The sequence below is a fragment of the Egretta garzetta genome, unplaced genomic scaffold (assembly GCF_000687185.1).
Source record: "Egretta garzetta isolate BGI_Z169 unplaced genomic scaffold, ASM68718v1 scaffold516, whole genome shotgun sequence".
Lineage (NCBI taxonomy): Eukaryota > Metazoa > Chordata > Aves > Pelecaniformes > Ardeidae > Egretta > Egretta garzetta.
In genome coordinates this window covers 424,334-446,613 of record NW_009259983.1, presented here as the reverse complement: position 1 = coordinate 446,613, position 22,280 = coordinate 424,334, and the positions used below count along the sequence as shown (strand labels likewise).

Genomic DNA, 22,280 nt, shown 5'->3' with positions numbered 1-22,280 from the left:
AGGCATCATTTTGAAAGGAGGTTTTAAAAATTCGGTAAAAATGGGGACATAGGGAGACGTGAAGAAACCACACAGGATTAGTTGGCTCCTGGGTGTTGATTCCTACCCGACCCATGCAGCAGCAGCTGTGGTTTGGACCCTGAGTGGTGCATGTCCCCCTTCCACGTGGATCATTGCGCCGTCTCACTTCTGTTATCGATAAGGCATTTGGTTCAGGGAAGGGGAGCCGAGAACCGTTGCTTCAGCGGGGTAAATGGCTAGCACATCCCCAGTGGGTTTCCTGACCCTTTCACCATGCTGTGTCCCGTGCTTCAGGGAAGTCGGAGTTCTCGTCTCTGGGTGGGCACATGGCTGGCGGACAGGGGTGCAGAAGCAGGCAACAGGCTTCCCTGGCATTTAAGTCCAAGCCTTCTCCTATGTAGCACCCTCTTGGGCAAGGCAGTTCACCTCCCCTTGCATCTTTTCCCATTCATATGAAATGGGAGCGATGGTGCTTGCTTCCCTCATGTCGGACCGGATTCACTAGCTTTTCAAGCAGCTTTTTCAGTGGCAGAGGAAAAAATATATTTATTTTTAGGAGGGGCACGGGAGATAGGAAGGCGATTACAACATTGGCAAAACCTCAAATGATGAAAGAGGACTTTTGGTATTTCCCTCAGCTAAACACAGCTCTTACTAAACACTTTGTATTATCTTCCCAGAGAAGCTTCTTGTGTGTTGGTGCAGCCCCAGCAGCAGGGGACACGCAACAAAGCCAGGGAACGGTGTGCTTGAGGCACCACTACAATTTTCCTTTGAAGATTTCCAGTGCATAGCTCAGCTCGTATCAGTTCTGATAACGCCCAGGTGCTAACATCGCAGTCCTTGTTATCTGTGCTGACCTGCCCTACAGGCGAGGGTAAAGATCAGGCGTGTTCATTACAAGAAATGGCCTCAACTTAGACTGTCCAAACAGATTTTGGTGTGGAGAAGGACCAAGCAGTGATCGAACCAACCCAGCACAGGCTGCATGTGGCATGACAAATAGATAGCTTTATGAAGGTGTTTAGGTTTGACAGAGCCTGGATCAGTAACTGTTAATGCTTGTTTTACTCTTTTTCGCTATATAGTGTCCTGTGATGTCTCAGAGGGGAAGGGGAGTTGAGTTCTTTAGTCAAACTGCTGTGCACAGGAAGCCATGTATGGAGCAAAGACTAAGTGAGGGCTGAAGCAGGTATTTTGTCATGTTGAGGACACTCTTCCCCCACCCCTTTTCCCCTCCACACACAGAGGACTGCATCCCTCAAGTGTTTTCTGTTGTCTGCCGCAGCGGTGTTTCAGAGTAGAAAGGGACAGACCTGCCATTTTGAAAGGGACAGCCCTGCCATTTCCTTCTGGGAGACAACATGTGACACGTACGGCAGGTCTGACGGTCAGGAAGTTGCTCTGAAGTATTTAACCTAAGACTTTCTGGCTCTTGATTCTGTTGCTTTACCTCTATTTCCCACTCCTTTCCCCATCTTACTTTGTTTTCTGATCATCTGTAGATTGCTGCATCTATTCTTATTTTTAAAACATCTCAACCCCCAAGACATTTGTTAAGTAGTGCACCCGGTCTTCCCTTCCTGCCCCAACCCTCCAAAAAGGTGGTTGATGTCCCAAAGGTAAGACTATATTAGACCAAAATAGAGCCAAGAGCAAAGACTTGAGTTCCCGCCTGCCAATACTCTGCTCTGTTTCTTCCTGAGAGCTTTTCACAGGCAGCGTGAGCAGGACCCAGAGACTCGTTACGGACTTTTGCATTAAAAAACAGATTTAGTGGTCCTGTGCAACAGGAACGAGAAGTTCTGTCATTTCCCCATTTGCTTTGTCAGTGGCGGGCAGAGCTGCTCTGTGCTTTCCTGCTGGCATAACTGGCAAGCTCTTTGCTCTAGCGGGACACACGAGGATTACCAGCATTAGGGAAAAAAGGGCAGCAGGCTGACCTCGCCAGCTGATTTCCATCATGTCTCTGACAGGAAGACTCTATTTTTTAAAAACCCACAGAAGCAAGATAGTTGGGATCGCTTTCTTAGAGTGGTTAGTATGGTTTTGCTGCTCCTTAGGAGCTAGTACCTACAGACTTAGCCATTCTGCTGTCAGGGATATGCGGTGTGGAAAGCAGTAACTGTAACCATTTTAAGATCCCAAAGAGGGAGAAAAAGGCAGCAAAACCCCGTTCTTGCAGTTCATGTAATACTGTGAGTCTGCTGATCTTCAGGGGTTTTGTGGGAAGACCTGGCTTCTTGATGGATGATAGATTTGAGAATCATTTTTCCTTCCAGTGTTACGACTGATGAAAAGAACTTGAAATCATGAAGCTTGTATCACAGACTGTTAATGTGAGGAGTTCATATTAAAAATGTATAAAGCTGTCACTGCTGAAAGCTAAGCCACTTGTAAAAAAGCAGCCACTAAACCTTCTTTGCACTCACGGTACAAAAAGGATCGGAAATTGTTGTGTTGTTTGTTAGTTTACATCTTCAGATTTGGTCCAAGCTGTTTAATTCCCACAGCTGTACCAAACCTTGCTGCAGATGTTGTGAGTTAAGGCATCCACTGAAAGTGCTTGTGGCTTTCTGCAGCCCATATTCAACAGCAGTCATGGCAATTCCTCACCCCAGCCTCTCTGTAGGAGCTTGGGAGCATGGAGACATTTGAACTTTGTTTGCCCAGCGAGGGGAAGCAATCCAAGGCTAAATCTCTCTTTGGTGGCTCCCTATGGTGCGATGGGTTCCCTAAGCTGCAAAGGTGCAGCAACCAGGTTTATTTTGGGAAGGCTCCCCTCTTCCTTGTGCCTACTGACAGATTTCATTTCATTCTGTGACATCTCCATTCCCATGTCTTTTTTCTGCAACCAGCTCCTGACAGATCTTCATTTTGCCGGTTGCTGCGCCGGCTCAGCAGAGGGAAAGCTTTTCCAGGGCTGAGGGAGGTTCTCTGCTCATTTTGCCGCTTCCATTCTGGGCAGCCTACTGGAGACAGCTCCAGCCCCCAGGCCCTGTGCTCTCCCTACACCACAATGTCCTCATCTGGGACATTTGGGGAGTGATGGGGCCACTGCTCTTTTCAGTAAAGCTCCCTCCTGTGTCAGGTAAGGGTACCACAAAGAGGCCCTGGCTCCCGCCCCACTCCTCTAGCAAGCAGCAGAGCAGTGTGGAGAAAGTTCTTCCAAGTCCTCTGTTCCCTGTCTCAACTGAGAGCCTGCAGAAACCTCCTGGGGTTCAAACATGTCCCCTCCCTAAACAGGCAAGGTCAGAAGTCCTTGCTTCCTTTGCGCTGTGGTCAGCCAGACATTGCGACTGAGCGCATTTCCAGGTCTAGTATCCCAGCTGCTGCATCCTTTCTGGAGCCACGGGGAAGGATGCCCTTGCCCAAACTACAGAGTGTCTTGCCTTCAGCATAGGCACTTACCCTGTCCCTAGGAAAACTGCACTAAGGATAGTGACCTGTCACCCCAGAGGACTTAAGTGGAGGGGACGGAGGAGAAGGTACTTGGTACAGTGCAGCCGAGAGGGCTGAAATTGGTAACCTTTATGGTCCTCAGAGCCAGCAGGACAGTAAGCCGCGCAGAGGTGGGCTGGGCTGAGCAAGGTTTCTGCCCATCCTTGCAGCTGTGGAGCCAAGATTAAGTACAGGCATTATGCCATGGTTAGCTCTGCCAGGAAACAATTTCCCTTTCTCAGGAAGCTCTGCTGCTTGGCTTTCATTCCAAAAGTTAAAACATTCCTTTTCCACTCTTCTTTTTTCTTTTTGCTTAATAGCGCATTTCAACCTCAAATACACTTGTTTTCAATGTTTCCTCCCAAACTCATCAAAATGACACATTCACACAGAGGGTCTGTGTAGATAAAGGGAAGAGTATTTAAATACTCTAGGAGAGGTACCATATGACCCCATTTTACTCCTCAGGTCTGGGCAGATGTAGGGCCTGCCTGACAGTAAATAGCATGTCTGCAGCAGAGGATCCTGGAAAGGAGCTGTTTTGCCAGACCTCTACATCTCAGTGACTGGATGAGGCCTCCTTCTTGAAGGACAGAAAGGAACAAACCCAAACTCCATGGGCAGTGCTGTGACCCTTACTTGTACCTAGCGGAGACTCCAGAGTAGATGGTTTGCAGAATTAAAGCTTGTCCTGTGTCGCTGGAGAAGGGATGATTCTTCTGAGCCCCTTCTGTTCCTCGCTCCCCATTTTAACCTTTGGGTGTCGGAGTATCCCAGGTCATGGTGATGGCGTTTCGGAAAAGCTTTCTTTCCTGTATTCTGCAGTCTAATTGGCAGGACGTGTTACTGATGAGCAGCATGCTATGCATACCTTCTCTCATGCATTCCCAGGATCTGCTTATCTAAAGAACAGCGGGAAACATCAGCACTGCTTTATTAATAAGTGCTGCTAGGAAATTCTGCTGGTTTTCATCATGGAAATGACCAAGCCCATGCAAACTAGGGGTGGTTCTCCTCTCTGTTCCCAAGTGGTTGGTTAACAGTTGTAGAGAGGTGGATGCTCTTTTTCCTAAAACAACAACTCTGCAGCCTGGGTTTGGGATCTGAGCTAGCAGCTGTACCCAGCAGCAGGAGAACCTGTTTGGAGGACTTGTCTGTTTTACTGGTGAAGCCTTCTTGCTACCTGCAGGTGCTGTAATACGGCAGAGACACAGCTTGTCTTGGTGACTTACAGACAATTATATGCCTTTAGCAGTTTGCAACACGGCATGCATAAGGATGAATTTGATCTAAAGACAGGAGATCTGTTGTGCAAGAAGTTATCATTACACACTCACTGCACAGTTGCTTCACATCTGGTTACTGTCAGAGGCACGGGGCACTTTATTCTTACGGAGTCTAGCGTAAGCATGGATTTAAGTCTCACTTCATCCAAGCCACAGCGTATCCAGCTATGAGTCTTATGCCAGAAACGGTTTTACATTAACATTAACTCTGGAGCATATCTTTATGATATCTTATCGCCAGTGTGTGGGTCCCAATAATGTACTGACAAGGATGAGGCCCATTAGTGCTAAATGAAGTTTTCACCTGTTAGAAAGAAAAAAAGACATCAGACCAAATTCTTGTCAGATATGAGCATGTCACTTGCTAAAAACAAAGACCCAGACCTGAGCTGCCAGATTGGCAGCTGGGATAGATGCATGCCCTTTCTCTTTTCTTCTTCAGCATCAAATTTTAAAAGAGCTCAAAACCCACACAAGAGGCAGCAAGACAGTAAGCTTGGTGTTACGTGCAACTGTCCTTATGCAAAGAAACCTATTTAGCCTTTGTAACAAGATGCGCGCGGTGTTTTGGTTGGTGTGGATGACTAGTGGCCAATCTGCAAAGGATATTGATTTACCGCTACCAGCTTCAGCAAAGCCACTGTTCATCTCAGGCTTCTCAAGCACACACCCTCAGCATGACCGGACCACAGCTCAAATGCTGCCATTGTACAGGTGGGTAGCTACGGCATGTGGTGGTGCTTCTCTGAGCATCTCGAAGTACTTCACAGGATATAATACCTTTCCCTCATGCTCTTATCACTGAAGCAAGCTGCATGCTGCTTCTTAAGGCAAGAAATTCATTGCTCACATAGATCACAGCTTTTCAACCACAGAGAACGAACACATGCAGTTTGGAAAGCCTTGCTATCTAAAGGATGCAGACCAACAACTTGTTCAGAGAAAGAGAAAAATGCAAAGGCGAGGGAAAGCTGACTCAGAATAATGGAGTTAAACAAGCCAGTGTGGCTTTGCAGTGAGACAGAGGACAGCAGTCTAAAACTTTTACCACAGAGGAAACAGAATTAGTGAGTGCATCATAAGAGCAGTGCACCTAGGAATAATGGGGTCCAATGAAAGGGAAGATTGCATCTCACCAAATAGCAGGAAGGGCTTCTAGCAGTGAGGTCTGGCAGCGTTTGGAATAGTGTAGTGGAAACCAAATGTAGTGGAAACTGCTTTCCTGTGAGAGTTTCAAAAATAGACTGGACAGAGCATTAGAAAGATAATGGCAGGAGCCATCTTCTGTTGCATGCAAGCAATGGTATCGATGGGGCCACCAGAGGGGCAGGACCACACTGCTTCTGCAGTCCTTCCACACGTGGAGCTGCTAGCAGAAGCTAGTGGCTATTCAGCATCAGGCCTCCAAAGCGTTTATGATTCCCTCCTGCTACACCACGTTGTTCAAGCCCTGCAAACTTCTGCCTCTGGACAAATTAAGTCAAAATAAATTGACATCATATCTGCAAGAGTCTGGGAACTGTTCTTTTATTGCCTGTGTAAAACACAAAAGCGATTTTCTTTGTATTCTTTCTTCCTGTTCTAAGAATGGGTTTCTTTACCCTTTAAAACTGTGTAGTGTGACAGCAGTCATGGGTTAAGTCAATCATCTTGAAATACCTTTCTGCTGAGTGCCATGTTCCCCTGATGTAAGTTCAGATGAAACAGGTCCACTTTATTCCTCCCTTTTCATACACACACGCTTGAGCTTGTGCGCCAGGTTTCCTAGGAATTTCACCCCTTGGGCCCTGCAGCTAGCATGTGTTTAACTTGTGAAATGTGCACAGTGTAATTTGGTTTCCTACTTAGTCTTTACGAAGTGCACAGAGTTGTCAACACTGTCTCTCCATGAAAACCCAGTGTTTTAATTTCCCGGTTTCAAGGTATTCATTCCCAGTTAGGGGCAGAGGGGCTGAGCCACGCAAACAAGTACAGGCATGCGCATCGGTCCTGTCGACAGCAGAGGGTGGAAGAAAAGGGATGGATTGTCAAATATACTGGAGCATGAGGTGTCAGGAGACACAAAGGTAACAAGTCAGACAGGCCACCCATACAGAAAGAAAACAGCGTTAGCACCTTCTCTTTCATCTCCCAACTCAGTGCAAAGCTGCCTTTTCCACTCACATCAGGACTTCTAATCTCATGTAATATCAAGTCCTGCTCTGTACAGCCCAAGAAGCTTTTGCCCATAGCCACCAAGGAATTTCTTCTTGGCCCTTCTCCTCCTGCTCTTGGGATGCACCAAACAGGGGACTCACCTTCCTTGGCTCTGCCCTCCCACTCCAGCCCCTGCCCTTGGCACTGGCACCTCACACTACTCCAGTTTTGACCTCAAGCACCTGATGCGGGTGACCCACCAGCGACGCTCTCCGTGCCAGGCCCTGCAGGGCTTTACTCAGGAGTGTTGATGCTCAAGGTCCAGTCGTACAGGGTCCATTCCCTGCAGCAGCTTCACACTCTGGATCCAGAAAACTGAAGCCTGCATCATCTGTAGCAGCTCCCCAAGCCTCTGTAGCGGGCATCAGTTTAGTCCATAGATTCTCAAAGGCCAAAGCTGGAAGCCTTTTCTTTTTGTAGCCCATGGGAAAGAAAAGCCATTGAATAATGGAAGCGTCATACTTCATTTCTTCTGCCTCTGCTCTGCAACTCAAAAATTGCCGGATCATTCTCTTGTAGGTTGAATGTAATTTCTTTTCTCAATGCCTTGCGTTTTAAGGTCCATGAATTCAGTGACGTGCTGGCCAGAGCTTCCTGGTGCTGATTTACTCGCTGAGCAAGTGGTGTGGAGGCACTGAGCCCGTGCTTCCTCTACACCTGGTTCCGGTGGCTCAGCTTTAACCTGGAGAAACTGTGCCTGAGGTTGAAGGAACTTAGTCCCCCTTCTTGCCACAGAAAAAACATGTAAGAGTTTCAATCAGCCATCAGGAAAAAGAAATAGAGCACGGAAGTAGGTAGGGTACTTCAAAGCTCTTGCAAATGTCATGTTTCTCCCTTGCAGAGTTGGTGGGAGAATCTTATGAACAGGCTAACTCAAAAACAGAGATAACCATCTTCCTCAGATCACAGAAAAAAATCCATGTCAAAGGCTAAGCTGCAGCTCGAGAATTACCTGTGTGCATTTTTCTTAGGGTATATAGTAGAGTCCTTTACCTATGGAAATCACTAAATTCCTAATGCATCACAAGAGCTCTTCCAGACTGAGCTGAAGATTCAGACAGGCATTTTGAAACGTAAGTGCAAATCACAGCTGCCTGGATTCGTTTGCCCGGTGTAGGGCCTGCTTTTCAGGGGTCTTGCAAACTGGAGACTCTGGACAGAGCCGAAGGGAGGGCAGCTGCTGAGAAAGCCGCCTGGCCAACCTGGATCCTCAGTGCTGCTGAGCCCTCCACGGTCCAGCTAAAAAGACATCTCTGTGGCTATAGCTTAGCATTCACACCTCAAGCTGGCTGCTAGCTGCGTGCTTACTATCACTTTCCTCCGCTCCATATCTGCGTATCTTTTTCGACTAAATTCCTGGCTCAGGAGAATATGAACCTCCTTCTCTGACCTGCCTGTGTTAAGCGTAGACCTAACTTAATAGCAATGTGTTACAAAGATAACACAGTCCTAACTGATGAGTCCTGGGAGCTCTGTGTAGGCTCATTTACCCTTCTGATTTTCTGTTCCCAGCATGATAAATGGAGTTCAGTCCCTGCACTGCTACAACTACACTGTCTCTGGTGTTGAGATTAAATGGGGAGGTATCACAGTCTACTTAAAGCATTTAACTGAAGTGTTTTGAATTGTCCCCGCTTCTTACACTCTCTGTGTCCCTTCTTTGACAGTTCAGTGACTTCAATTTCTAATTTGACCTTCTGAAAAGCGTCAGATTAGATAATTAATGCAGACTGCACTTGCATCTGCTTGAAGTTCATCCTCTTTAACCATTCTGTCAGTCCAAGAGCAGTCCCTTCCTCGTCCCACCTGAGGCATCTTGCATCTGAGCCCCCCCCCCCGTTGAAGTTCGTCTTATTTCAGACACGGGCTAAAAGCAGGGATTTTTTCGCCACCCCACATGAGGCAAGCAAGGGATTAACATCTAATTAACATTAAGTTTAACATCTGTTAAACTGAATAGCAGTGGCAAGGTGATTCGTCGGGCTGAGACCTTTCCTACTACAGGGGCTGTTCCATGCGCTCAGCTTGTTTCCTTCAGAGCAGCTGCCCAAGCGTCTCTGTGTCTGTGGGTGAGGGCAGGGCGCAGCCTTGCGTCGTCTCTGCAGCTACGGGGCTATGCAAGTCGCTTAAAGCAACGCTAGGATTCAGCTGGTTTAAAATAATGATTTTCTGCAAGGCACATTTTAACTAATGGAAAGCTGTTCATCTCAGAGGCCTGTATCAGATAACCATGGTTCACGCCTTTTATTCCCCACTCTCAAGCAGTATGCACACATGCCCAGCCTTCCTGGCCATCTCTCTCCTCTGTGCCTTAGTCCAGGAGACTGGGCTTGCATGAGGTGGGATGCACTTGCCCCCACAGACTGCATCATTTCCCCTCTCCTTGTGGGCAGCCTGGGAGGTTTCGCCACTTGTTCCTCTGTTAGCTCACCCCTCATCCTCCTAGAGCAGTAAGAGCTCCCCAGAACAAGGCCTGGAAGGACATGCAGAGAGGCACCAATTAATTTGGGGAAAGTTGACAGGCTGTGTACAGTTCCCAGACCGTTAAGAAAAACAGATATCTGGGAGAGAAACATTGGGAAGCTGAGAAGGATCCTGGGGAAAACCCCGGCCAGGAGCGCAGCTCTGTACAAGCAGCTGGTGCAAACAGCGCACTAGGAAAGCATCCACGTCTTATGGTGGCCATCACTGCTCTTCTTCAGAACTACCATCTCGCCCCTCCACTCATGGAAGCATTTGCTAGTAACGTGAGTGTCTGAAGGACAAATCCCAGATACTGGTTGTACAAGCTGCTAAAGACACACGGGAAGCAACATGTTCCAGCCCAGCCAGGCCGCTGTCTTGGTAGCAGCTGTTGTCAGCTGTAGATTAAGACATCAGCATCACTCTACCAGGAGTAGAGGTCGGCCCTTGGATCCAAAGGGGCTGTTCTGCATCTGGAGTGTTTGTGGATTCCTAAAACAACACCACCTCATCAACTTACCTGTTCAATGGATAACTTCTGAGAAATAACCCCTTTCTTTCCCCCGCACACCTTTCATATATATTATCTGTATTTTAGATAGCTGCAGTAGCTCACATCTGGTTGTACCAACCAAGGTTTCAGAAAGCATCTGCTGCTAGAGGGCTCCCATCAGATGGAGAGAAGGAGTTAATGACGGGACCATATATCCTGCCTGACACACCAGAAAAGCTAGAGGTCTTCTTGAACTAAGTTGAAAGCTGTGGAGGTGTTCATCTACTTGAAGTTTGGAGAAATGAAAAGTGGTGCTGCTTGAAAGAGAGCGGGGATCTTCAGTTACTTAGGAAAGTGGTGCATTGGCTCTCAGAAATCTTGCTGCCAAGTTAATGCCCACTAGCCTCCTTCACTGTGACCTTTGAGAGAGGAGCTGAGGGCTGTATTTGATGGGGCATTTCAAAGTAAGGGACCTCGTTTTCAGCATCCCAATCCAAATTTTCATAATCTTGAGTAATAAGAACACTCAGTGTATCTGCTGCAGGATTCTGGCTCTCTGGCAACACTCCTGTTTTAGAGGCACAAAGTATTCCCCCCAAACCACTTAAGAGTTATTGTAAACTTGAAGTAAAAAGGCTGCAGATGTACCACTGGTTCACCTGGAGTGAGGAAAGAGCTCTGCAACATCAACATTGTTTTTTTTAAGGCCAAACGCTCATTATAATGAGCAAAAAAATGAAAAGTGATTTTTTGAAACTGTTTGTTCCAGATAAATACAGTCAGTATTTTTAAAACAGACATATTAACTCAAAGGAAATAGCAGGACACTAAGTTCCCAGGACTTTGTAACAGGAGGGGACACATTAATCTACTCTTCTAGTATAGTCAAACTTAGTAATTGGAGAGATCTTTGCTAAACCTTGTATCTCAGTGCTTGAGGTTACTGATGGCTCAGCTCCAGTTTGGAGCATACAGGGTGCTGCTGGGTAGTAGTCAGATGGTTTGAAATACATCACTACCTATCGTAGCCACATAGTAAACTATGGGCTTTTGAATCTCACTGTATTTCTTTTTTTGCTTGTTTTTCTCTTGAAGCTGTAGCATCTTAAATTTCTCAGCCTCCTTTAAAAAGGCACATTTGTCCTCATCACAGCAAAGTCCCGAACGGAGACACTACCGCACCTCAAAGACTCAGAAGGGAGAACCCCGTGTGGTACGTCCGGGCTTAAAACTCAGCACGGATGAGGTTTTGAAGTTGGTGCTGTTTCAGGTGACGGGAAAACCCCTCTTGCAAGGGGCTGCTCCAGAGAAAGGCTGCTGTGCTGCTTGTGCGGGCAGAGCCCCTGTGCCTTTCATGATTTCTCCACTTGTGTGGCTGGGTATGACCGCATTCAGCCAGATCTCAACTTTATCCACAAGCCTTTTCCTGCTGCCTGAAATTATTTCCATGTTGGCTGCTTGGCCTGTCTGCAAGCAGCTGTGTCGGGCTTGTAATGAGGCAATTGCATACGCATGACCTTTTTACAGGAAAGGCCGAGGCTGTTTCTCCTTGAATTGATTGGACTCCTTAATGAGGCTTATCTGTTTCCCCTGCTCTCTCAGCCAGGCCAGTTACCCTGTCTGTAGGGAACTGACCTGCTTGGCAATGTAGATTTTTGCCTCTCCACTCAGCCCTCCTACCCTTTCCTCTTCACTGTCTGCAAGCAAATCTTGTCATGTACCTTAAAAACCTAGTGATCTTGATGATCACGATCTCTTCTTACTGTAAGTGGCGCAGCTTACTCCCCCTGCCCAGCCGCAGGTCTCACTGGTACTTAAGAGCCTTTTGTTTCACCTTCCCATCTCTCATCCCAGCCTCCTGTCTTCTCAGTGCAATAGGAATCACCTTGCCCTTCAGGTATCTTCTGGACCTTTCCTCTTGAACAGTCTGTCTTCTGGCATTAAATCTCATTCCAGCCGTTCTATTGTTGCTACTTCGAGCATCTTTGAGCGTCTCCTTCCTCTTATATTGTTGACTTAGTGGTCTGGGGAAACCCTCATCCGACTCTGCTTGCGGAGCCTACACGAGTTATGGTGCACAGACGATTGCTAGGGTACAGCCCTGCAGCTGCAGGCAGGAAGGTGTAAGCTGAACAGACAGGGGATGCACGGGACGGAGATGTGAAATCTGTTGTCTCACTAGCAAAGCATCTTTAAAGACACCCTTATAATCATGCTGGAGATTATCAAACTTTTAAAAATCTTTGGAAACCAGACTGAAATGTCATTAAAAAGATAGTTCACTGGGGGAGAATCAGTACCTTGTGGGTGCTGGACTTCCTTAGGACTTGCTTAGGAAGAGTTTTCTGGCAACAGGCCATCTCAGTTAATATGTACCCAAAGTACCCTGTACCACACAAAACCCAGATGGCTACTTCTCACAGATACAGAGGTGAAATGGAGATTACCTGGTTTGGCTGCATGTTCATGCGGAGCTGTGACGGGGCTAACGATCCCTTTGGTATGAGCACAGCACCAAACAAATGCACCCAGTTTGACGCCATCATGAGAAGTCATGCAACGCTCTGTGACTGTGGGGCTCAGATCTCCTGCTACAGGTTTGCTTGGGCTGCTCTGCATTCCAGCGTAGCTATCCTCAGCCACACGTGTTGTGGAGAACCAGCGTGCCATGGAGGACCAAGTGTCAAGGTGGAGCTTGTGAAGCCCCGGGCTAAAATTCTGTCCTGGGTTTTCAATAGCTGAGAACAAGTTATTGTGTCCTAGATCAACTACAGGACTAATGCAGAACTGAAGCACTGCCATCCACATCTTCAGCCTGGGAAAACCCCTTGCAACCATTGCCTGACTCCGCTAGTTCCTTCGCTTTACTAGGCATCTGCCTGCTTGACATTAAAATTCAACCAGTGCCCAGGATGCTGCTTCTGCACAAGCCTGGGATTGCCCCGCCTGACCTGTCCATGGGTGGTCTGCTGCCCAGACCATGCTGGCATTAGAAATTAGGCATTTTCCTGTTACGTCGCCCCTGCCCCACATCATCATCTCTCCTCTCCACTCCTCTCCCTGGAAGAATACTCTGAGCACAGTGAACACAATCAAACAGGATCAGGCATCTCACGAAAAGCACTTCTCACCGAAAAGGAAATGGTGACGCCCATGCCTTTCTGGAGGTTTCTGCAACCACCTCAGTCAAGGACTCCCAAAACACTATACATGCACACAGAATAATTTATTTACATTTTAAATGGTCTGCCACCTCCTTCCCTGAGCAGCAGGTCGTAGTTGGACAGCCAGATGCTTTATCCTGCACAGGGTGCAGCAAAGGCGAGAGCTCCTCGTGCCGCCATAGGGGACAGGCGGAGGTTACACGCGTGCCGCCCCTGCACGGGCGCTCTGCCCGGCAGAGACCAGGTGCTGCAGTTTGCTGCCTCTTTTGGTAGCGATGGCGCTGGACCAAACTGTTCCTGGCAGCCTTTGACAGACGCGATAAGACACTTGCTGAGGAAGCGGATGGCCTGGGCTCCATTCTGTTCTCAGGGGGCGTGAGCTTCAAACTCTTTGGTCTGCCTAGCGAGAGATGGTTTTTAATCCGGTGCTTAGGGCTGAGGCTAGGGCGAGCACTTGCCTGCCTGCCTGTTAAAGCCATGCCAACACGTAGTGAAGACTTTAAGGTTCCTTGGGGCAGAGGGGAGCTCACGCACCTGCCTGGTGATCTCCTGACCCTGGCTTCCCTCGGGACCAGTTCTGTGGGGTACACAGCAGTGGCTACATAGGCATTAAAATGCAGAAGCCCACACATTGCCCTCTCAGCAGAGGCTCTGAACCGTGAAGGTTTGAGGTACTGCTGCTGTAATGACTCAGCCCATGCAGTATTGGGAACATGTAAGCACTAAGCAATTGCCAAATATTGTCATTGATAAAAGGGAGACTCAAGAACTCACTTGTACCTTGCACAGTGATGTTTGCTGGTTTTGCTAATCTCACCAGACAGCGCTTAGCAAGCACAGGCTAGGCACTCCTGAGAGCTACATACCATGGCACGAAGAAAAGAACAACTCGCCCCGAATTCAGCCTCAACAATTTTCAACACCAGCCAAAGACTAGTGTGAGGTGGCTAGCATACCCTTCCTATAAAAGGGCCTTTCCAGCCCAGTCTGGTGATGTTAGGACATGTTGCTAATGAACTCCACAGAGGCAAACAGGAGGCTGCTTTCTCCACTTTGAGCCCAGGAGTCTGTGAGGACAGCAGCAGCAGTCCCACCTCATCAAGTTAAACTGAAACCTCATGCAGTCACTCTGCTGAGAAGAGATGCCTTTTGGAAGATGCAGAGAAAGCTGGCATTGGTACCGACCGTCTGCCATGAAAAACAATGCTACGTCACACTCGCATTGCACCTGCTTTGCTAGCAGAAATGTGTCAACAGCGAAGGGAGGGACTTCTCAGAGGGGAGGTTAAAATAACGATTATCTCATCTTATTTTCACTGTAGTCCCTCTCTGAAGCAGAAAGTATATTCACCAGCTCTAATTTCCTGATGTCTACAGATGTTTCCTGTAATTCCCTTGTGAAGGACACAGCTCCTCGCCTGCAGTCTGGCACTGGCTGCTCTCTGCTGCCCATCTCCTCCCACTCGGCTCTGCCGAGAGAGGCAGCCACGGCATCGCTGGGGTCGATGGGGATGCACCTGCACTTGCAGTGCTCTTGAACCACAGCACCTAACTCCAGCCACCACCCAGTGGTCCTGTGTTGGCCATCACGATTCGGGTGGATTTTTTTACTCATGATAACCATTTGCCTCGATGTTCAGGAGCTCTAGGCAGTCCTGAGGTTACCTGGAGGGAAGTACCAGAGAAGGACCCTGAGCAAGCTTCTGATCCAAATTCAGGCAGCAACGCTTTCTTGAGAAAAGCCTCACTCCAACCACCGTGCTAACTATCCAGGCCCTTTTACACATAAGCATGGGTAGCTCGAACCACTGAAAGAAAAGGAAAACCAGCAGGAGTTTCCCCTCTACTTTTAGCAGGCAACGGGGGGAGTACAAGAACCATTCCTTTAAAATAGCACGGGCAAGTTCAACACAGTGCCCCTTCCTTTGAAAAGCATTTGTCCCTCTACTAGTTTCTGGCCACGTGATATCTCCCACCTCCACCCAATTCCCCAGTCTTGCTTTTGTGAGCCTTTAAATGTGGCAGATCTGAGCCTCTGTAGTTTTGAAATTATTGCACTGTATTTGGGAGCTGCTTGCTGTCTTCTGGATGAACGCTGATCATTGTTGTTGAGCTGGAATATCCTCACATTACCCTTTGGGCAGTGCTTGACCCCGAGTGCTGAGATGGCAGCAGTTCATCAGGGAACTCTCAGAAGGAGAAAATCAAGACCAGACCACTGCAAGTCTTGAGAAAAATGTTGCCCTAAAGCAAACTCTTTCCAAATACAGGGAAATGTTACATATTTTTACATATTTTATGTAAAGTAGGATTTTCCTGCCCTTTCTCCTAAAAACAAACAAACATGCAACCCTCCTTTGAAGTCCACATTCCTCGTGCTATTCTGCCCTGTGTTGTAGTCAGAGCTCCTCCCTCTTCATCACCCTCGTTATAGCCATGCAATAGCCTTGCAGTTGAGTTCAGATGCAAGCTCATCCTGCATTCATTCATCTGTGCTGGGATAAGTGTTGTGCTGGGTACCACTCTGAGGAGGGATGTTGTACTTCTCAGAGTTGTTCTTGTGGCTAACTTATTTGCAGATTTCAAGAGACAGGCCGGCAGCGATTTACACTCAGGCAAGAAGCTTGTTCTCCACTGAAAACACTACAAAAAAGGAAGAGTTTAAGAGGAGACCTGACATCTGTGTTCCTACGACATGCATTTTGGTAGTTCTAGTTGAATATTTGTTAGGGCTACTGTGGGAGCTCCTGTCTTCACTAAGACTAGAACTGAAGAAAGCTGCTAGACATCACTGGGCTCTAACACTGCTGACTTCCTTGAAGGTAGTCCTTACCTCCTCCTGCCTGTCTCCGAAACATCCGTGTCTCATATTTTTCAACTTTTTTTTTTACATTTCTCAATTAGTGAGTGCTCCCTTGTCTGAAGGAAACCAGAATCTACACCTATGCACAGATATGTACAGAAGAGACGTGTGCCTGAGTCAGAGGAGTGTTAAACCCATCTTTGGGGCCCAGGAGCTCAGACTGGTCCCAAACCTAACCTGAGGTCCCGTTGTTTCCACAGAGTGTTCAGAAATCTGGAGCCCAAACTCCAGCATTCACAATATATTCCCATGGGCTGCAGATTGCTTTCCCTGGAGCTGCAGGATTGAAGGGTGAATCTGTTGCACGTGACATCAACCAGACGTGAAGGCCACTCTGCACTGGCTGAGGCTTGACTTTAATGTTGGAAAACCTCTAGCTTTGAAGTGCAATGGTTCTGCACATTGTGCATGATCTCATGTGAGACAGACAGAGGCTTACCACTAATTCCTTTTGTTGCAAGTCAAACTAGAAACCCATTTGCACGACCTTTAAAATGCCAGTCCCGGCAAACAACATCCAAGGATTTTGCAGAGCGTGCTGGGGTCATCATTATACACCTCAACATACCCTTATAGTCTTTCACAGCTGGTGGTATGGCCTGATATCAGCCCCTGAATTCTCTTTGGATCTTTCAAATGGAAGTCTTGCTTTCTTTGTTCAGCTTTCTGTTGTGTTTCACTCCTGCATCCTGGCAGTGGGGAACCCATGGCAGTTTGAAGCCGGTTATTCCTCTTTGCCCAGACACCTGATGGCAGCTTGGAGGAGAAGGTTGAGGACTCTGTGCATGCTGCCATTCTTAAAGCTGACAAAATTCTCATCTGGGATGTGAAATGGAAATGTTTAGCTTCTGGTAAAGGTTGACCAAAGAAAACACAACAGAAAGAGGAAAGTAGAAAAATATTAATTCTTTTCTAGCACTTAGGATACACCTGAAAGATCTGCAAGGTATCCTGGTCTTGTGCTCTCCTGGAAAGTAACTGCGATAAAGCTCTGATTGATAGACAAAGTTGGCAGAGCTAGCCTAGCCCCACTTACATGGTAGCTTTTGCTCTGGTGGAGCATGGTGCAGTGATTACCACTCCTGTTCTATAGCGAATGGTGGGAAATGCAGGTAGGGGCCTTGGCCTGGCATCCCAGGGTGCTATGGGCTACACTGACACAATGTTGGACATGCCTGGCTATAAGGAATCATAGAGCCACAGCTGCAGCCACTTCTAGCTGGGGCTTCTGCCAATAATTAAAATTTACCACAACCAGACAAGGAGCAGATTCATTGCCAGATAAGATGCCAAGTGAATAAATAAACCACATAAATCCCTCCAGAAACAGAGAGCTGGAAGGTCTCCAGCGAGAATTATTTGAGAAGAAGGGTAAAGAGAGAGATGGGAAGAGGGATGCTTCGCTGGGACAGAGAGGGGTCAGTGTAGCAAGAAGAGGTTTGTTTATTCAGGGCTTACATCTTGGGATGTGTTGCTTCTTGAGCCAGGGGCCCAGCACGACACGGAGCTCCAGTCGGAACAAGCATCGTGACATTTCCTTCTAGGGATGTAAAAAATGGGCCAAGGCGAGTGTGAGCCCACCCACTTCCTGGGCAAGCTGTGCTCAGCCTGCATTGATGCTTTCATGGATCATGAGGAGAACAAGCAGGCTCAGACTGTGGGTAGCAGCCGCTCCTGCTTTTTGCTGCCCAGTTCCTCACGCTCTGATTCAGGTATTTGCCCACCCTCTTGCCTTTCAGTTTGCCCAAACTCTTTGGGGGAGCTTGTGTTTTAAACCTACCCTGCTAACTTATCTCTCCCTTCCCAGTCTGAGCAATGTTCCCCTTTCAATATGGTCCTGATGCCACTGATGTGCTCACATGGACACAGATGAACAAATTGTTTCAGGTGTGTTGACAGTAGGGTGAAAACCAGGATTCCTCTAAATGGCAGATGCAGAGAGATGGCTTTGAATGAAACTACAAGCTACGTATTAGAGAGATTTTTCCATTGATAACTTGGGTCCAGTCCAAATCAAAACCTATTCTTGAGCTTTTTTGTAATTTATTTAAAGAGGAGTTCCTTATGAGCTGCCCATCTAATCTTATCTGCGCTTATAAAATGTGAGAGCCAAAATAACCGGTGCCTGTAAGAAAAGGTTGAAAATGAAAATTCAGTTACCTATTTCCTGCCATTGAACAAGACAAAAAAGAGTGGCAGATTTGCCCAGGCGAACCTAAACTTGTCCCTTCTGTAGTATTCTCTGCTTTTTTAAGGCTAAGACCCACACCCAGGGACCCATTCTAGGTTTCTTCAGATTATATTCCTTGAAAAATAAATGAACCTAGGGGTAGAAAAGGATATTTTGGTGGATTGGCCTCTTTGGACTCTTGCCTTTAGAACAGGTACTAAAGATACTCCTAACTGAAAGAAAGATTTTATTACTTCAATTCATGCAGACATATTACTATTATGTTTTGCATCATTATTGAATATTATTGTGGCCTTTAAAAAGGTAGGACTGGTCTGACACGCAGGTGTGTTTGACTGGTAATGAGACGCATTCACAATGCACTTTCCAGAGAGTAAATTTATGTCCTCTCCAGATAGGCAGGAACTGTACCTGAGATGATGTACCATGTGAATATTCGGCTGCCTTTTGCCTCCAGCTGGCCTCAGCGGTTGAACAGAAGATGGGGCAAGGAGAAGGCATTAGCTTTTGCCTATGGAAATGGTCACCCCAAATCGGTGGGGCCGTATGGGAGGTGCTAGTACAGTCATCACTTCTCCCTTGCTTGATCTGCAAGCGAGTAGGACATCTCCAGCTCAGCAAACCCCATCTCTGCAGGGGAGTCCTGAAAAGGAGAGAGGCTGCAAACACCGCATTGCAGGGGTAGGGGACATTGACCCCCCTCCAGTCCCGGGGGAGCCCTGCAAGGAAGCACGTTCCCCGCTACAGCTTAACGTGTCATTCCCAAAGTGCTGCTTTCTGTGTCAGAAACAGGTACCTGAGAAGTTTGAGAATGGCTCTCTTCAGCCAAGTTGATTGCGAATGAGTTCAGTTAGGCTGAAAAACAGGCACCTCTCTCTGATTAAGGCTGTGCTGCTCCCCATGCAAGCTGCGAGAGTTACCCCACCGTGCATGGTATAAGCTTTCCTATGCAGGCAAGGCCTCTGACCAGCTGGCTCCTGAAATGCTGCAGCTAACCTCACTGAAAAACGAGAAGGGTAGGTGTCACGTCTGGGAAGGCTTTGCACAGAGAGCGTGTCATTTACCTTCGGAGGGCTGAGCTGGGCAGGGAAGAGGGGGTCTGCAAGAGGCTCGATTCCCTCCTAAAATCCAGTGCCTTGGTGGGGGTCGACACTTTAATTTGAAAGGAAAGCGCAACACTGCTTCCCAGAGTTTCTTGCTGGCCTCCAGCCAGAGTGTGATGATGATTTATTCTGATTTAAGTAGTTTCCTCCCCACAGATGCCTCCCCCATCCCTTCCTCTGCTGAGCAGGTCCTACAGGCCTGGAGCTTTGCCTCTGCCATGCAGCGAGGAAAACTGGCTCCCCAGCCACCCCTGCGGCCGCTGCCGCTTGAGCTGAGGCTTCTGGAGATCTCTGACACAGTATTTGTGGGGCTTTGGTGGATGCTTAACAGCAACTTCTGCTGAATCACTCAGCTGCCGGTAACCTGCTCCCCGTGATGGCTCGCGGGCGCTCCCCGGGTTCACAGCCTGCACTCAGCTGCGTCTCAGGTGGGAGGCAACAGATTGCAAGGCCAAATACCAGTGCTACAGACAAGAACAGGCTTTCCTAGCAGGCATGCAAAAATACGATTTTTCTGTCGTACCAGCCCTCTGAATGGGAGGACACATAAGGATGCAATCGACTTAGCCTCTGGCCAGAGCGGTTAAAGGGAAGCCCTCACCCCTGTGCTGCAGTCTGCTCCTGCCACCCCTCCATCCCCTCCCACGACGGCAGTGCAAGCCCTTGTCGGGCTGTGCTGTGAACTCGATTGCTGAAATGATCTGGGTTAAAAATAACCTCGTAAAGAGTTAAGGGATGTATTTTTAGCCCAGATCATTTCAGTGATCTAGTTTACAGCACAGCCCCACAAACTCATGCTGGTGCAGGGGAGGGAGGAAAGGGGGAAGGAAAGGTCAAGGGAGAATGAGCAGTTGGAAACATCAGCTGCCTTGCTGCCAAAAGCAGGACCTTATGAAACTGCACCCCGAAAGCACTGACCATCTCTTGTTTTCATCTAGCGTACTGACAACTGCCGTCTTGTGGCACAGTGTTGAGAGCTGGGTGCTGAGGATCACTATTTCTGGATCCTGTTTGTGTAATCAAGACACTAGCCCTCAGCCTCGGATGCCTTATTGTGTCTGCCTGTGACACACTGTGTTTTTTATTATTTTTGCTTTATTTGCTTTTGCTGAGGTAGATTATACGTGCAGCAACCAAAGACCCTATGAGAGTCACGGGGGGTGTTTCAGAGCTTGTGCAAGCACAGGGTATGGGAAGGCAGCCGGCACAATGGACTGGTGTGAGGACTGGCTGCAGGGAACTGTTCCTGTGAAGCTCTTCAGTAGCAAGGGAGGGATGTGGAGGTCAGGGACTGGCCTCGCAACCACATCTAGATGCAGCTGCGTGAGAATGGGGGAGGAAAGTGCACAGGATGAGTACCAAAAATTGTGTAACTCTCACTGATTTCATAGCCATTGAATACTCCATCCTTGGAAGATGCTGTGGAGGGCTTACATCTGAGAGAAAAGGTGCTCCGTCTGGCCAAAATATCCTACCTACGAAAGCAGACAAGTCAGAGGATTCATAGGGAAGGGAAGGAGAGTAGGGCAGTGCAAGTCTCTTCTGATATTCAGCTGGTATGTAAGTGCTGCTTAAGCCAAAACACTCACTGTATGGCAGCTAATAGACCTTTGCTCTTTTCATCAGCCGAACCAGGTGCACAAATCCAAAGCTGAATTTCTCCTTCAGTATCTGCTTCTGGTCCCCACTGGTACCCTTTCAGACTAGCATTTCCAGTAGCATATTATGGACAGTGACAAAACTGGTGGAATACCCATCCCATGAGATGGAGTCATGACAGCTTTCAGTTGCAAGGGGGTGGGTGATGACCAAACCTGCTAGCTGAGGGTCAGTTTTGCACCAGTCCCAGCAGGACATTCAAATTAATCCCCAAAGCCACCTCTGGCTTTCCAGCTTTCCCCAGGAGTCTTTGAAATTTTGATTTCATAAGAAAATTGTTGTCCGCAGTGACAGTCCCTGCCTGTAGTTTAAATCTATGATCTTTAAGAAAAGCTCTTTGTGAGTACCCGAATGGGATGCACAGAGAAACCCTTTACCTCTTTTCTGTGGGCTTTTAATATGCAGCTTCTCTCATCCGGTGCCCACATTGGGTCCACGGGGTCTAGAAGGAGAATTGGCAAATGTCATTGAGCCAGGTAATGGCATTGCTGCCCTGAGGGGCCCCCTCTGTGGGATGATATTACTCCCACATCAGGCAGCTTTACCAGCCCTCGCATTTTCTGGCACATTAAATCGCCAGTGAAGTTGGGATTGTTCTTCTCCAGCACTGCTGAAGGGACCAGGTTCAGTTTTAAAAGCAGATGAAGAAAGATGAGGTTGAAAACCATTTTCAAATTTACTCAATTTGATAAATGTATTTGGAAGAGGAAAGTGAAACCCCCTACAGAGAACTTGCTAGTTGCACTTCCCCTTTGCAGACAGTGCCATGCTTACACTGACGGTATAATTCAGTTCCTGTTTTGCTGCTCTGTCTGACATTTTTCAGAATGTGCAATGCTTAGACACTTATTTTTACAGAACAGTAAAAGACCTCAGACTAGCAGTCACCAAATTACTGATGGAGTAAGTCTTTTACCTTAGGTCACTGGCTCTAAGCCATGCAGGCTGACCACACTTCTCTTCTGAAAAAAATCAGCAGTCGGCTGCAAAGAGCACGAAAAAAACACCTGAGTAATTTCACCTTTTTTGCCAAAAAAAAAAGAGCAGAGCTCCTCTTCATCATTCATGAAAGTGGTGGGCTGTGTCACCGAGACAGGAAAAATGACCAGGAATGGGAGAGGTTGCATTAATATCATGGGGCAGGAGAGAGCCAGCACTGAGCTCTTGGGTGAGAGGAGCAGAACACGTGTCTTAGTCATGGAAGGGGCCAAGGGCTGGTGCATGCTCTGGCGTGAGAGTGAGAAAGTGAGGCTTCCCACCTTCCTCCCAGTGGGAGGGAGACTGCCAGTCCAGCCCCTGGAAGTCAGGGGGACTGTGTTCTCCTTGCAGTGCAAGGAAGGGAACATTTTGCATCTGAATGCCCCGGTACGGTGCTTTCCCTTGACTAGAAGACATAGAGT

The 22,280-nt window shown here is 47.8% G+C and overlaps 1 protein-coding gene across 2 annotated transcripts in view; it reads left to right on the top strand.

The window, feature by feature from the left end:
* Nucleotides 1–22,280, top strand: part of RCSD1 (RCSD domain containing 1) — a 36,329-nt gene that overhangs the window by 505 nt on the left and 13,544 nt on the right. The gene's annotated exons all lie outside the window — the stretch shown is intronic.